Here is a 15,669-nt window from a genome sequence, read left to right as displayed (position 1 = left end):
GTTTTACAGCTAAATGACCAGAGAAAATATTACAATTTTGCTATTCGCTTCTTTAGATGACTATAACTCAGCAGGTGAATAAAGTTCATCTTTGAATTTTACACTCTTTTTAAAGGAAAGATAGGGCTTTGTTTTAATGGCATTTGTCAGCATACATCATTTTTATATATTTTTCTTGCTTCTCCACTAATTGCTGCAGAAAACCAATTCGGTTTTTGCACATGGTACCACATGCCACGGCCCTTGCAGCAGGCAAATGCCTAAACAGGGGCACACTGGAATAAAAATTGTCGCAGTTGGTACCCCTTGTGAAGCAGAGGCTGCATTATCTCCCACACAATTATGCTGCTGGTAGAAAGATCAGGGGGGCACCCAGGAACATTAAGGGTATGTTCACACGCCCTATTTACGGACGTAATTCAGGCGTTTTACGCCTCGAATTACGCCTGAAAAAACGGCTCTAAACAGTCTGCAAACATCTGCCCATTGAATTCAATGGGTCTTACGGTGTTCTGTGCAGACGGGCTTTTTTTTTTTATGCGCCGCTGTCAAAAGACTGCGTGTAAAAAGACGCCCGCCTCAAAGAAGTGCACGTCACTTCTTGGGACGTAATTGGAGCAGTTTTTCATTGACTCCATTGAAAAACAGCTCCAATTAGGTCCGTAATGGACACCGCGAAACGCGTGCACTTGTCAAAACGTCTGAAATTCAGGAGCTGTTTTCGCCTGAAAACAGCTCCGTAATTTCAGACGTATTTGGCGTTACCGTGTGAACATACCCTTATTGAGCGGTCCCGTCCTTCATAAACTCTGAAGACAGTAGTATATCCTCACCCGCTTTCGCACAATTTATAAAGCTTAATGCCATATCTTGCCCTTTTGGAATGTAGATATTGGTGAAAGCTAAGCCTTCCATGAAAGTTGAGGAGGGATTCGTCCACGCTTACATTGTGCTCAGGGGTGTAAAGTTTGCAGAAATAAATTATTGAGGGAATTTATTAGTGGTCTTATTTTGAACAACCGATCACGGTTTGCATCGGTACTTGGAGGGGCCTGTGCGTCGTCATTGAAGTGGAGGAACCTCATTATTGTTTCATAATGAGGGCATTACTGCAGAATACACTGAGGTGGCTTGGGCGGGTCTTGTTGAGCAGTAAGACCTAATGGAGGGCTTTTTTACAATACCAATATTTAGGGAGAGCCCCAAAACTTTTTTTTTTTAACTCCTGGAAATTGGTGGGTGTCCAAAATCTGGCATGGGTGCAGGGGCGTAACTAGGAAAGACTTGGCCCCATAGCAAACTTTTGACTGGGGCCCCCCCCTCCGTGTCACACAAACCCCCCCTTGTAGATCGTGCCTTTTTTACAGCCCCCCCTGTAGATAACGCCATACAGCCCCCCTGTAGATAACGCCATATAGCCCCCTTTGTAGATATCTACAGAGGGGGCTGTATGGCGTTATCTACAGGGGGGGGGCTATATGGCGTTATCTACAGGGGGGGGCTATATGGCGTTATCTACAGGGGGATGTATGGCGCTATCTACAGGGGGCTGTATGGCGCTATATACAGGGGGACTGTATGGCGTTATCTACAGGGGGGGGACTGTATGGCGCTATCTACAGAGGGGGCTGTATGGCGTTATCTACAGGGAGACTGTATGGCGTTATCTACAGGGGGTCTGTATGGCGTTATCTACAGGGGGTCTGTATGGCGTTATCTACAGGGGGTCTGTATGGCGTTATCTACAGGGGGTCTGTATGGCGTTATCTACAGGGGGTCTGTATGGCGTTATCTACAGGGGGTCTGTATGGCGTTATCTACAGGGGGTCTGTATGGCGTTCCCTACAGGGGGGTCTGTAGGGAACGCCATACAGCCCCCCCCCCCTGTATGGAACGCCAGACAGCCCCCCCTGTAGGGAACGCCATAGAGTCCCCCCCCCCTGTAGGGAACGCCATACAGTCGTCCCCCCTGTAGGGAACGCCATACAGCCCCCCTGTAGGGAACGCAATACACCCCCCCCCTGTAGGGAACGCCATACACCCCCCCCCCCTGTAGGGAACGCCATACACCCCCCCCCCCCTGTAGGGAACGCCATACACCCCCCCCCCCTGTAGGGAACGCCATGCACCCCACCCCCTGGTAGGGAACGCCATACACCCCCCCTGTAGGGAACGCCATACAGCCCACCCCCTGTAGGGAACGCCATACAGCCCACCCCTGTAGGGAACGCCATACAGCATCCCCAACCCCCCAAAAAAATGCGACCTACAGTGTGAAAAGACATGTATCCCCTATCCACAGGATAGGGGATACATGTGTGATCGCTGGCAGCGATAAGGAGAACAGGGGACTGAAAGTCCTCCATGACTAACCTCTGACTTCCGGCGTCTGCGCAGCTCAATAAAAATGAAAGGAGCGCTGGTCACGCATGCGCACAAGCGCGACCGGCGCTCTATTCATTTCTACGGAGCTGCCGACACAGACCCCGGAAGTCCGAGGTTTGTGATGGAGAACTTCAGGGGACTTTCGGTCCCCTGTTCTCCCTATCAATGCCAGCGATCACACATGTATCCCCTATCCTGTGGATAGGGGATACATGTCTTTTGTTTAATGGCAGAGCGGGGAGATACCTCCCTGCTCTGCAGTAGTCTTCAGTGGCGTCCCGCTGTAGCAGCCATAGCGGCTCGCAGAGCCTCCGGCCATGGTGGGGGCCCGTGCCTGCGGGCGACACGGGCCCCCACATGCCGCGGGCCCCGTAGCAGCCGCTACGGCGGTAGTTACGCCACTGCATGGGTGGATAAAGGTTTCTGCCTTATAAACTGAGCGGCATATATATTTGTTTAGTGGACAATCATATTTAGGAGGTCGTCTGAAATAAATAAATGGAAGTAATCCATTTGGACAAAATTTGTATTGTCCACAGTTATGCCAGGAGTGGCAGTAAATCCGTGGATTCTAGGCCCAAAAGATGGAGCAAGTGCCCATACAAGAGTCTGAACTGAAGGGACCAGGCTGTCCCGTGCAACAGCGCTACTAGGCCCTGCGCTTTCATGTTCCGCTGTTTCTACTGCGTCAGGGATAATGTCCCCTGAAGATGAACTTGAAGCGACACTATCATCATCATTGCCAAAAACAGACGCCATCTCTGATGTGGTCTCAGAATCTGACCACAGCATGGCGTATGCCTCCTCAGCGCTAAATAAATTCCTCACCATAAGGTCACTAACACGACAATTTTATCTATCTATCTAGATGTATCTAAATATATATACACACACAAACTGGAATATATATATATATATATATATATATATATATATATATATATATATATACCTACACTACTGCTAACAAAAAAATAAATATATATATATCTATATCAATAGTGGTTTATTTTTTTGTTAGCAGTAGTATAGATAGATAGAGATATATTCCGTACCTGCCTATTCTAATAAAGATAGAAAGGTAGATAGATAGAACAAAAGATATATGGATAGATTGTATAGATAGATTGAAATTATCTATACAGAGAATGTATTGGTGTGTAACACTATTTTTTTTTTCACAGTATTCTTCTGGCAGCAATTCTCAAGTCTCTTCTTATCCTCACACTGAAACAAAGTGTGAGGAGAAGAAAAGAGGCAGGAGATTTGCTGCCAGAACCTTCAAAATAAAAACAAATGTGATCACATGTGCACACTCTCTGAAGTGCCGCCGTAATTAGTCTATACGGCGGACTTCAGAGACCCTGACTGCTGGCCTAAAAACACAGCCAGCGGTCGGGAACCTGTTAAATTCGTTTTTGAGTTGACACTTTTTGTATGTGAATAAGTGGCTGGCTCGGTCTAAAGAAGTCTAAGGGTATGTTCACACGATGAGAGGCATTTACGTGTGAAAAGACAGACTGTTAACAGCTGCCTCGTTTCACACGTAAATGCTCCTCCTCGCATTTTGCGAGCCGTCTGAGACGCTCGTAAATCTTGAGCTGTGCTTCATTGAGTTCAATGAAGAACAGCTCAAATTACGTGGCAAAGAAGTGCCCTGCACTTCTTTGCCGAGGCAGTCCATTTACGCGTCGTCGTTTGACAGCTGTCAAACGACGACGCGTAAATTACGTCGGCAAACTCATTCAAATGAATGGGCAAATGTTTGCCGACGTATTGTAGCCCTATTTTCAGGCGTAAAACGAGGCATAATACGCCTCGTTTACGCCTGAAAATAGGTCGTGTGAACCCAGCCTAATTGTGATAATACAAGCTGTATGGTGATCCAGCTCTGCAGTTAAAGTGAGATACTTATTCCAATGCCAGTAACCAATAGAACATTCAAATATTTTTTTTATTAAAGGGAACCGGTCTGCAGTTTTTTAAAACTGCTGACAGCACTATAAACAGGTTGGGGAGTGTAGTGTAACTATTCCTAAGTTGTCGGTCATGCAAGTTGCATGCCCAAGAAATCTACAATTTGATGTCCCTGGCACTGCGTTTGCAAGTGGCACTCTCGGCTCTGGGTGATGACACTAGTAATCTCCTGATATAATGCTAGACCCGAGGGGAGGGTCTGGAAGCATTCACTGAACATGGAGAGGCGGTCTCCGTGGCACTTCTGGCCGTGGCACCAGGGACATCAAAATGGAGATTTTTAGGTCATGCAACATGCATGACAACAGAAGTATGGTTGTATATGGTACCGTCAGCAATTCTGAGGACTCAAAACTGCTGACAGGTTTGCTTTAAGGCCAAGGTGATAAGAATTGTAGCTCTACAAAATGATGTATTTTCTTAGTAACTCATTTGTTACTACTGGAATAAGGCAAAAACATTGTTGTTTTCCTCTAATTTTATATTCCTCCAAAAGTGGACTCAAAAACCACCAAAAATTGATCCCATCTGAATAGCAAATCAAATACTCCTATCACAAAACACAGGCAGGATAACCAATGTAATGCAAAACAGAACATCTTCATTAGATATAAAATACAGAATATAAAATGGAACGACAAACCCATGATGCAATGATCCCCACACGTAAATACTAAAAACCCCCCATAGAAAAGAAAATTATAAAAAAATATACAAGAGTAAATACAGCAAAGTGCAAGTGCCTGAACGATAAATGCAGCAGCCCTGTACTGACAAGTGTCGAGTTAGGGAAAATAATTAGACTAGACAGGCACAAAAAGGAGCCTGATCCCAAACTTGTTTCGCCACCTGCTTCGTCCGGGTGATCAGGGTCCCCCTCTTTTGGCCTGTATCCTGTCCTCCTTGTTGTGCCTGTCTGGTCGAATTGTTTTCCCTAACTCGACACTTGTCAGTACAGGGCTGCTGCATTTATCGTTCAGACACTTGCACTTTGCTGTATTTACTCATGTATTTTTCTCTATCTGAGGTTTTTAGTATGTGTGGGGATCCTTGTTTCATGGGTTTGTCGTTCCATTTTATATTCTGTATTTTATCTTGCATCCAATAAAGATGTTATATTTGGCATTATACTGGTTATCCTGCCTGTGTTTTGAATTTGTATTATTGCAAAAGCTCAATAAAACAGTGTTTTTAAAAAAATAAAACAAAATGGAAGGAGATAAATGTGAGATCATTGCTGGTCCAACTGCTGGGACCTTACAAAATCAGTACAATGTGGTACTGCTTTACCCTCTAAGATGGTCAGCCACTTTTGGCAGGAGATCTATAGTGCACTGGCCTAGCATGTATGCATCCCACCCATACAAGTCTATGGGAGATATAGGAAATAGTCAAGTGTTCTCCAACTAGAACTTTTCAGCTATTTTTTTTCAGAAGTGATACATAATAACATAAATTCTACCCACCCAATTTAATGCCAAACCTAAATGTATAAACCTTTAAAGCCTAGGTACGCAGCCGGTAGTTCACGGATGCCTTAGATTAACAATGAGGGCAGTTTAGTCCACAGGTTTTGGACTAAAAAAAAACCCCAGTAATTGTTATTTGCATAATCCACAGGAGACCTCTGTATGTTTGTTACCATAATGGCAAACATTCTTACCTCCTCTACAAATTAGCTCTTCTTTGTAAGGGCTTGTCCACACATAACAGAGTTTCCTCAGAAACTAGCAGAAATTTTGCTGCGGAAAAAACGCACCATTTTCTGTGATTTTACTGCAGAAAATGGTGCGTATTTGTCCACTTTCCGTATCAGGAATTGACATGCTGCTGTACGAAAAATACGCACCACAGGTGAATTTCTGCTCGGAAATTTTTCGCAGCGTGTGGATGACATTTGTTAAATCTCAGCCACTTTGCTACTACTGTAGTCTGATGCGTATTTTCTGTCCGCAATTCTGTTAGGTGTGGACAAGCCCTAAATGTGCTGTGTTTCTGCTTCACTTTTTGAGAAAACTTTTGCAGACTTAGGGTATGTGCACACACACTAATTACGTCCGTAATTGACGGACGTATTTCGGCCGCAAGTCCCGGACCGAACATAGTGCAGGGAGCCGGGCTCCTAGCATCATACTTATGTACGATGCTAGGAGTCCCTGCCTCTCCGTGGAACTACTGTCCCGTACTGAAAACATGATTACAGTACGTAACAGTTGTCCTGCAGCGAGGCAGGGACTCCTAGCATCGTACATAAGTATGATGCTAGGAGCCCGGCTCCCTGCACTGTGTTCGGTCCGGTACTTGCGGCCGAAATACGTCCGTCAATTACGGACGTAATTAGTGTGTGTGCACATACCCTTACAATGCGATTGTATGTTTGTGAAGGGCTGCTGCTTTTTTGTGTGAAGAGAAACATTTATATCCGGTAGATTTTAAGAACTGTACTAATACAGTAGATTCCTGCTACACCACAGCTGACCACCCCAGCATTAAAGGGTAATTAAACATTCAAACTTCTGGCATATCATAGTGACATGTCAGAGCACTGAGACCCCCACCAATCACTAAAACGAAGCGGCAGAAGCACTTGTGTGAGCGCTCAGCCGCTTAGTTTCTGTTCGGCTTTTTCCGGAAATTGATGTAGCGCGTATGGACTCAATAGAAAGTCTATGAGCCCGTACACCGCTACACCGGCTTTCCGGAAAAAGCCAAACAGAAACTAAGCAGCTAAGCGCTCACACGAGCACTTCTGCCGCTTCCTTTTAGCGATTGGTGGGGGTCTCCGTGCTTGGACCCCCACTGATCAAAACTTCTGACATATCACTATGATATGCCAGAAGTTTGTTGAATGTTTAGTTACCCTTTAAAGCATATCATTTGCATCATGTATCACATACAAGTACATAATGTTTTTGCACGGTACAGAAAGTTTGTTGTAACTGTTAGGCGTTGACCTTTAGGGTATGTTCACAGAGTTCTTTGCAGGCAGAAAAAAATCTGCCTCAAAATTCCTTCAGGAATTTTGCGCCACATTTTGACCTGCCTGCAGTTTCTTGCTGCGTTTTTTGGCCGCAGCCATTGAGCACCGCGGGCGAAAAAACGCAGTAAAAAATGCTTTCTCTGCCTCCCATTGATGTCAATGGGAGGACATAGACGGAAACGCGGGAAGAATGAGCATGACGCTTATTTTTCAGAAAAAATCAATGGAAAGCGATTTGACTTTTTTTTGCGATGTTTCCGACATGTTTTCTGCATTAAAAAGAGCGCCAAAAAACTAGCCCTTACATTTGTAGAATCGCATCGCAACAAAGTGCCAAGGGCATTGTACATATATACACAAGTTAGCAAGTGCATCTTGTAAAATAATCTGGTACAAAGGTTATAATGAACAATTTGGACAAGAAAGAGTAGAGCCGAAGTGATAGCCTGCGGACAAGCGGGCCAATATACAGTAGGCTGGTGATCAGAGACGAGGTGAAAAAGAAGGAATGGTGGAGAGTGCCATTTTAGGTTTCATCTTGTAGATAACCATCATTTATCACCATTTCCAGGATCTCATCCATTTCGTGAAAAGAAAAATGCCCACACCGGTTCACTGAGAACACTAGTCTTTATTACAGATTGCAAGTCATCTGGCTCCATCAGTTGAAAAATATTTGCAAAATATTTAACAGCTCTTCTTTTTATAACAGAGGGATAAACATAACCCCCAGTATACATAACATAGCATATTTAAGAAAAACCACCAGAAGCAGCAGAATTCACAGTTGCACGGATATGATCTGGAAAACCATCATAGTGTCCAACCTATACATAAAGCACTGCATGTGAGCGCGCCATGAAACTGCAGATTTCACTATTCACTTATGACGGCTTGTAAAAGCACTTTATGCGCAGATTTCTCTTAAAACAGTTATTTCTTGCACTAACAAAGTCTATGTATTCTCTCTGATTACTGTGCTTCTTCCAATTCATAAGGTATTAATGGGTTAAGAATTGGTGCTTGGTACAATATACCTATTTACATAGAGAAACCTGATCAACTACGGGCCAAGAACAGATTAAGGGTTTTGTTCAATAAGCAGATCAGATGTGTGGTGGCGTCAATATTTTGCTGAACATGAGGATGTTAAAGTATGGAGGAAACCAAAATGAACACTAAAAAGAGGCGCTAATATCGTTCACACATACACAATCACTACTGGAGGATCTGTTACAGTGTTTCCTCCACGCCACAATCAAATCAGCCATACGGTATGAAGACCCCACCAAACAGCTCCCCGTATCTCAGCTTTCTGGACCCGTGTGTGTGGGCATTTTCGGTTACCAGCTTTTGAACGGTTGGCTTTTTGAGTAAGTGCTCATGTACTGGCCTTACTGTGCCGCCATACTCCTCAGGATTCAAATGGAATCGGACAAATAAAACGATGGCATATTCCATACCATATGACGTAGATCTTCTCCTTTAGAACCATTGCTCATGCATTGCTCACGTAGTGCCTATGACAGGCACCATAGTACAGAGCCGGAAAGTACTCTATGTGCTGCCGCCCAGGCCTTAGCTACATGGTCCTGCTGTGTGCATGAGGCCTTAGGCTTACATTTTTGGGAACTTTTCCCCTTTTGATAACAATACATCACATGAACAATTTAATGCTAATGCTTCTACCGTCCCTCTTTTGAACATGACTTCTGTAAATGAATATAGGTGCATATTATTTATACCTTAGGGCGGATTTACACGAGCGTGTGCGTTTTGCGCACGCAAAAAACAGCGTTTTGCGTGCACAAAAGGCACTTAACAGCTCCGTGTGTCATCACATAGGATGCGTGGCTGCGTGATTTTCGCGCAGCCGCTATCATTATGACACTCCGTTTGGATGTTTGTAAACAAAAGCACGTGGTGCTTTTCTGTTTACATTCATTCTTTTACTGCTGTTGCGTGAATCACGCGCATCCCACGGAAGTGCTTCCGTGTGGTGCGCGCGATTTTCACACACCCATTGACTTCAATGGGTGCACGATGTGTGAAAAATACAGAAATATAGGACCTGTTGTGAGTTTTACGCAGCGGACTCACGCTGCGTAAAAATCACGGACAGTCTGCACTGCCCCATAGACTAGCATAGGTCCGTGCGACGCGCGTGAAAAACACGCACGTTACACGGACGTATTACACGTTCGTGTAAATCCACCCTTATACAGTACATTTCCCTAGTGATCATTACTCATTTTTTTTTTGCTCGTGGGTGCTTTTATTTTTGTAATATAAGAACAGGTCTCAGAAGAAAGACATTTTATTTGTCAACCAAGAGAAAAAGGCTCTCCCTAATTACAAGGACTAAAGGCCCTATTAGGCCCTGTTCAGTTTTTTATAGGCAGAAAATTCAGATTTTGATCCGCCTGCACGCCGTTTGCTGTGCTTTTCACCCGCGGACATTGAGCGCCGCAGGCAAAAACGCTTTCTCTGCCTCCTGTTGAGGTCAATGGGAGGTCAGAGACGTAAATACCCGAAGATAGGGCATGTCGCTTTTTTTTTTTTTTAAACCAGCTCGCGGGGAAAAAAAACGCCTCTGCCTGAAGTCAATGGGAGGCGTTTGACAGCTTTTTGGCGCGTTTTCCGTGTCAAAAAAAACTGTGTGAACAGGGCCTTACATGGCCGATCGGGAAAACGAGCGTACAAAACAGGGTAACGATCAGCGGCTGAATGAGCAAACTCATTCAATAAGCTCGTTTACAGGGCCAATAAAATGGTCGCTAGTGGACAGCACATCTTCCTGCGTAAACAAGGAGATGTGCTGCTGACCTAATGGAAATGTATGGGGACAAATGATCGTAGTAATGATCGCTCGTCCCCATTCATAACCGATCATTGCTCCTTGTGAAAGCAGTAAACGAGCACCGATAAACAAGCTGTCTCGTCAATTAGCGCTCGTTTTTACTGCCCATATCAGGCTGACTAATAGTATCCGAAGCCTACAAACATAAATCACTACGTAGGGTCTGCACGAAGAGGGAGGACTTTGCACTCCAAAACTGTCAATTTTAAAAAAAAGTTAAAATCAGCACTCCTAATAAAACATGAAAAAAAACTAAGAAAAAACCCCAAAAAACACAGATGGTATGCGTTATTATCTCAAGACCCCAAAGAAACAATGAGGTAGTAGTTGTAGAGAAGCATTGCCTTGCCTGATCCGATCTATTCTAAAGAAATAAAGAGGTAATAGTTCATCTGTTCACATCTTATTCAATAATTTGAGCAGTCCAACGGTCTATTGACACCCCTCGATCATCGGTTTGCAGTAATTTCTCATACAATGTCCATCAATAGAAAACCAAATCAGCCTACATTTCACTTATGATCAAGTAGTATACAAAATAGATTAGAAGCTGAAGAAAAAGGCCATGTCTCAAACTTTTACGCTTTTTATTATGGAAAATATAAGGGGAGCTTTATCCAAACTGGTGCAAACTAAGGCCCCATGCACACCAACATGCTTTTGCGACCGCAATTTCCCCGTAAATCAATGGGAGAATTGCAGCCCCATTCATTTCTATGGGGCCATTCCACTGTCCGTGCATGGCCCAGGAGCCCGGACCGCAGAAAGAACGGGCATGTCTTATTAAGGCTGTGTTCTGCGGTCCAGGCTCATAGGAAACAATGGACGCGGCCATGTGCACGGCCCGATTTGCGGGCGGCTCGCAGATGACACTCTGCTGCTGACCTACCCGAAAATGAGGCCTTAAAGTGGAGCAGTTGTTTATGGCAACCAATCAGATTGCTTCTTTCATTTTAAAATGAGATCTGGAATCTGACTGAATGATATGGAAAACTGCTCCACATTTCCTTTGTACCAGTTTGTATTAATCTTCATTGTATTTTATATTGATTCCACAAAAAATTAAAAACTGATAACATAAAATGTGAACAGACAGAACACAGGACAGCGCAGTATCACAAGAGAGGCTTTCCGGTTTAAATTTAGAATGAAATGGGAGTACTTCCGTTTATTTCTTGCATATCAGACAATGGAGGCTGAAATACTTTAAATACAGAGCCCTATTACAGCCTTTATGGTCTACACAATGGCATAGCTGATCGGTGGAGGTGCCGAGATTCGGACCGACATCGATCTGAGTGTGCATGGGTTTTCAAAAGGGAGTAGTTTATCTTTCAAGGCAACAAATGATGATCCTTCTCTCCCCAACACAAACCCCATACACATTAGTCAGCAGGTTCCACAGAAATCGGCAGGATCAGCCGACTCATCTAGACACCTAGAAATAAATGATAAAAGTAAAACAGAAGAGTTGTCCGTATTTGTCAGTCTGCAGGATTTTATGTATGTTAATAAAATTAGCAGTTTTGCAATAATCTTGTAGAGAACACAAGGGTTAATTTCCTTCTGATCGTCTCAATTTCCTGCTCACCTGAGGTGGCAGAGCTCCTGGTCTCCTATGGCAGACAGAATCGTGAGGTGGTGGTGGGGGGGGGGGGGGGAATGGCTGATCTCCTGGACACATATAGAAGAAAACGTCCGCTATCTCTATCAGTTTAGTTTGCAATATCACCAAATAGGAGCGAATGAGGGGAGGATATTGAGAGGAATAACTGGGACAATTTTTCGTGTATTTTGTATACTTAGGCTACTTGCACACGTAAGCGGAAAAATCCGCTGCAAATCCGCAGGTGTAACATGTGGCTTTTTTTTGGCAGCGTTTGATGTGAAATCGACAGCAGATGGACATGCTATGGATTAAATTTATATACCATGGATTTTAAAGTCCACAACATAGGTCTATTTCTAATTCTGCAGCATGTAGATAAGAGCAGACAACTCCTTTAAGGGTTAAAAAAAATCCCAGTCTATGTGCTAGAAAAACAAAGAAAAGAAAGTGATGTTAAAGGGAAGTCAAGGAAAGTGGATTCTGCAACATTTGGGGAATAAAGGCTTGTTCTAAAACCGTGACCCGACTGCCTGGCATACTCTTACTGCTTACTATTCTCTATAAAAGCTTTTATAAAGTCATTTTTTTGCATTGAAATCTCGTGTTACCGGGGACAACAAGCACATCCCGACCACTACTGGCTGTCGCCCTAACAACCAAACTGAAAGCCAGCCAATAAGAACTCAGAAACATTTCTCCCATTACCAGCTTAATGCCAAGGACGGTTTCCCATGTAAATGATCAGAATGGCTCTTTATTGCGGTGAGGGTCCTCTACTTCGGCCTCCTCTGTGAATACGGTCTCAACAGACCCATTATAAGAACAAATCAAGTCTCACATTTTAGATTTGTTGTTTTGTTCTTACCATTAAGTATCCAGCAGCAGGAACATGAAATGGAGAGAGCGGAGGAAATACTTGGGAACAATCAGATGGTTGGCGTGCAATAGGTTAAAGATATGGGATGGAATATGCCTATGTATTTTCTATACCACATGTATTGTGTCAGACGGTCGTATGACATGAAAACGCATGGCTGTACCATTTATTTCCAGGCTCACTTTTTAACCCTTCCCTTAAAATCAAAGTGAAATTAAATGTAATGACGGTCTCTTCCATTGCCATTACATTTTTAACACATTAAACCCTGTTCACAGTTTTTTTGAAGGCAGAAAAATCTGCCTTCATTAATCTTGAGGCATATTTTGACCTGCCTGCGAATTCTAGCTATTTTTTTTGCTCACGGCCATGGAGCGCTGCAGGCAAAAAACGCTTTCTCTGCCTCCCATTGATTTCAATGGTAGGTCAGAGGCGGAACCGCAGCAAAGAAGTGCATGCCGCTGTTTTTTTACCACGAGCGGCTAAGAACTGCCAAGGAAAAAAACGCCTCCACCTCCCATCAAAATCAATGGGAGGACGTTTCGGACGTTTTTTGCCATTGATTCCGACATGGTTTTCGCGACAACATCAGCGTAAAAAAAACTGTCTGAACTGGGTCTAAAGGGGGACCGATCAGCTGCTCCGCTTGCCTATGAGCACCGGATGTCATTGCACATTATGCAATGTATGGAGCCAGAAGCAGTTGGCTCCGTACATAGCATACCTGCCGTGCTGCAGAACTTGCAGGTCTGCTCCTACTCATTTGAATAGGAGCAGAGCTGCAGCTCAGACGCTATTCCGTGACGGGAGCCCACTGCTTCCGGCATGGACATCCGGTGGTCTTCCAGTGCCCAAGGGCAGCCGGAGCGGCTGATCGGTGCGAGGTCCAGGTGTCTGACCCCCACAGATCATGTTCTGATGACCTATCCGGTGGATAAGTCATCAGTTGTCCGGTAGTGGACAACCCCTTTAAATGTAGGTTCACCTTTACTAAGAATTGGCGCATGTCATTAAAAATGCTGTCAGTTGCTTATAGTAATACTGCTGCTTTGTTGGTAACAGTAGAGGCTAACAAAGAGTCCAGATACACTACCGTTCAAAAGTTTAGGGTCACTTAGAAATTTCCTTATTTTTGAAAGAAAAGCAGAGTTTTTTTTCATTGAAGATAACATTAAATTAATCAGAAATACACTCTATACATTGTTAATGTGCTAAATGACTATTCTAGCTGCAAACGTCTGGTTTTTAATGCAATACCTACATAGGTGTATAGAGGCCCATTTCCAGCAACCATCACTCCAGTCTCCTAATGGTACATTGTGTTTGCTAACGGTGTTAGAAGGCTAATGGATGATTAGAAAACACTTGAAAACCCTTGTGCAATTATGTTAGCACCGCTGTAAACAGTTTTGCTGTTTAGAGGAGCTATAAAACTGACCTTCCTTTGAGCTAGTTGAGAATCTGGAGCATTACATTTGTGGGTTCGATTAAACTCTCAAAATGGCTAGAAAAAGAGAGCTTTCATGTGAAACTCGACAGTCTATTCTTGTTCTTAGAAATGAAGGCTATTCCATGCGAGAAATTGCCAAGAAACTGAAGATTTCCTACAACGGTGTGTACTACTCCCTTCAGAGGACAGCACAAACAGGCTCTAACCAGAGTAGAAAGAGAAGTGGGAGCAACAAGAGAAGTACATTAGAGTCTCTAGTTTGAGAAATAGACGCCTCACAGGTCCTCAACTGGCAGCTTCATTAAATAGTACCCGCAAAACGCCAGTGTCAACGTCTACAGTGAAGAGGCGACTCCGGGATGCTGGCCTTCAGGGCAGAGTGGCAAAGAAAAAGCCATATCTGAGACTGGCTAATAAAAGGAAAAGATTAATATGGGCAAAAGCACACAGACATTGGACAGAGGAAGATTGGAAAAAAGTGTTATGGACAGACGAATCGAAGTTTGAGGTGTTTGGATCCCACAGAAGAACATTTGTGAGACGCAGAACAACTGAAAAGATGCTGGAAGAGTGCCTGACGCCATCTGTCAAGCATGGTGGAGGTAATGTGATGGTCTGGGGTTGCTTTGGTGCTGGTAAAGTGGGAGATTTGTACAAGGTAAAAGGGATTTTGAATAAGGAAGGCTATCACTCCATTTTGCAACGCCATGCCATACCCTGTGGACAGCGCTTGATTGGAGCCAATTTAATCCTACAACAGGACAATGACCCAAAGCACACTTCCAAATTATGCAAGAACTATTTAGGGAAGAAGCAGGCAGCTGGTATTCTATCTGTAATGGAGTGGCCAGCGCAGTCACCAGATCTCAACCCCATAGAGCTGTTGTGGGAGCAGCTTGACCGTATGGTATGCAAGAAGTGCCCATCAAGCCAATCCAACTTGTGGGAGGGGCTTCTGGAAGCATGGGGTGAAATTTCTCTCGATTACCTCCGCAAATTAACAGCTAGAATGCCAAAGGTCTGCAATGCTGTAATTGCTGCAAATGGAGCATTCTTTGACGAAAGCAAAGTTTGAAGGAGAAAATTATTATTTCAAATAAAAATCATTATTTCTAACCTTGTCAATGTCTTGACTATATTTTCTAGTCATTTTGCAACTCATTTGATAAATAGAAGTGTGAGTTTTCATGGAAAACACAAAATTGTCTGGGTGACCCCAAACTTTTGAACGGTAGTGTATTTACAGTGGGTGGTCCTTAAGATGTTAATCTACAAAAAAAGTAATTCCAAATTTACCCAGTATGTCTTTTACTGGGCCAGAGTTACAGCGCTGCATTCACAATTCTGCTGGCACCAAAATTTTATATGGCGATTAGCATTCTGGGAAGTTCAATCTTTACACCATGATGCATAAATAGAATACGTTACTGATCTCACAGCATTATCGCAATATGACAAGCTGGTATTCGGTTTCCAATAGTAACTAGCAGAACTGTGAATGCATCTCTCGGCTGTATTACAAGCTGTGTCT

Source organism: Rhinoderma darwinii, chromosome 5 (assembly GCF_050947455.1).
Source record: "Rhinoderma darwinii isolate aRhiDar2 chromosome 5, aRhiDar2.hap1, whole genome shotgun sequence".
Taxonomy (NCBI): domain Eukaryota; kingdom Metazoa; phylum Chordata; class Amphibia; order Anura; family Rhinodermatidae; genus Rhinoderma; species Rhinoderma darwinii.
Note: the sequence above shows the minus strand (reverse complement) of the source record.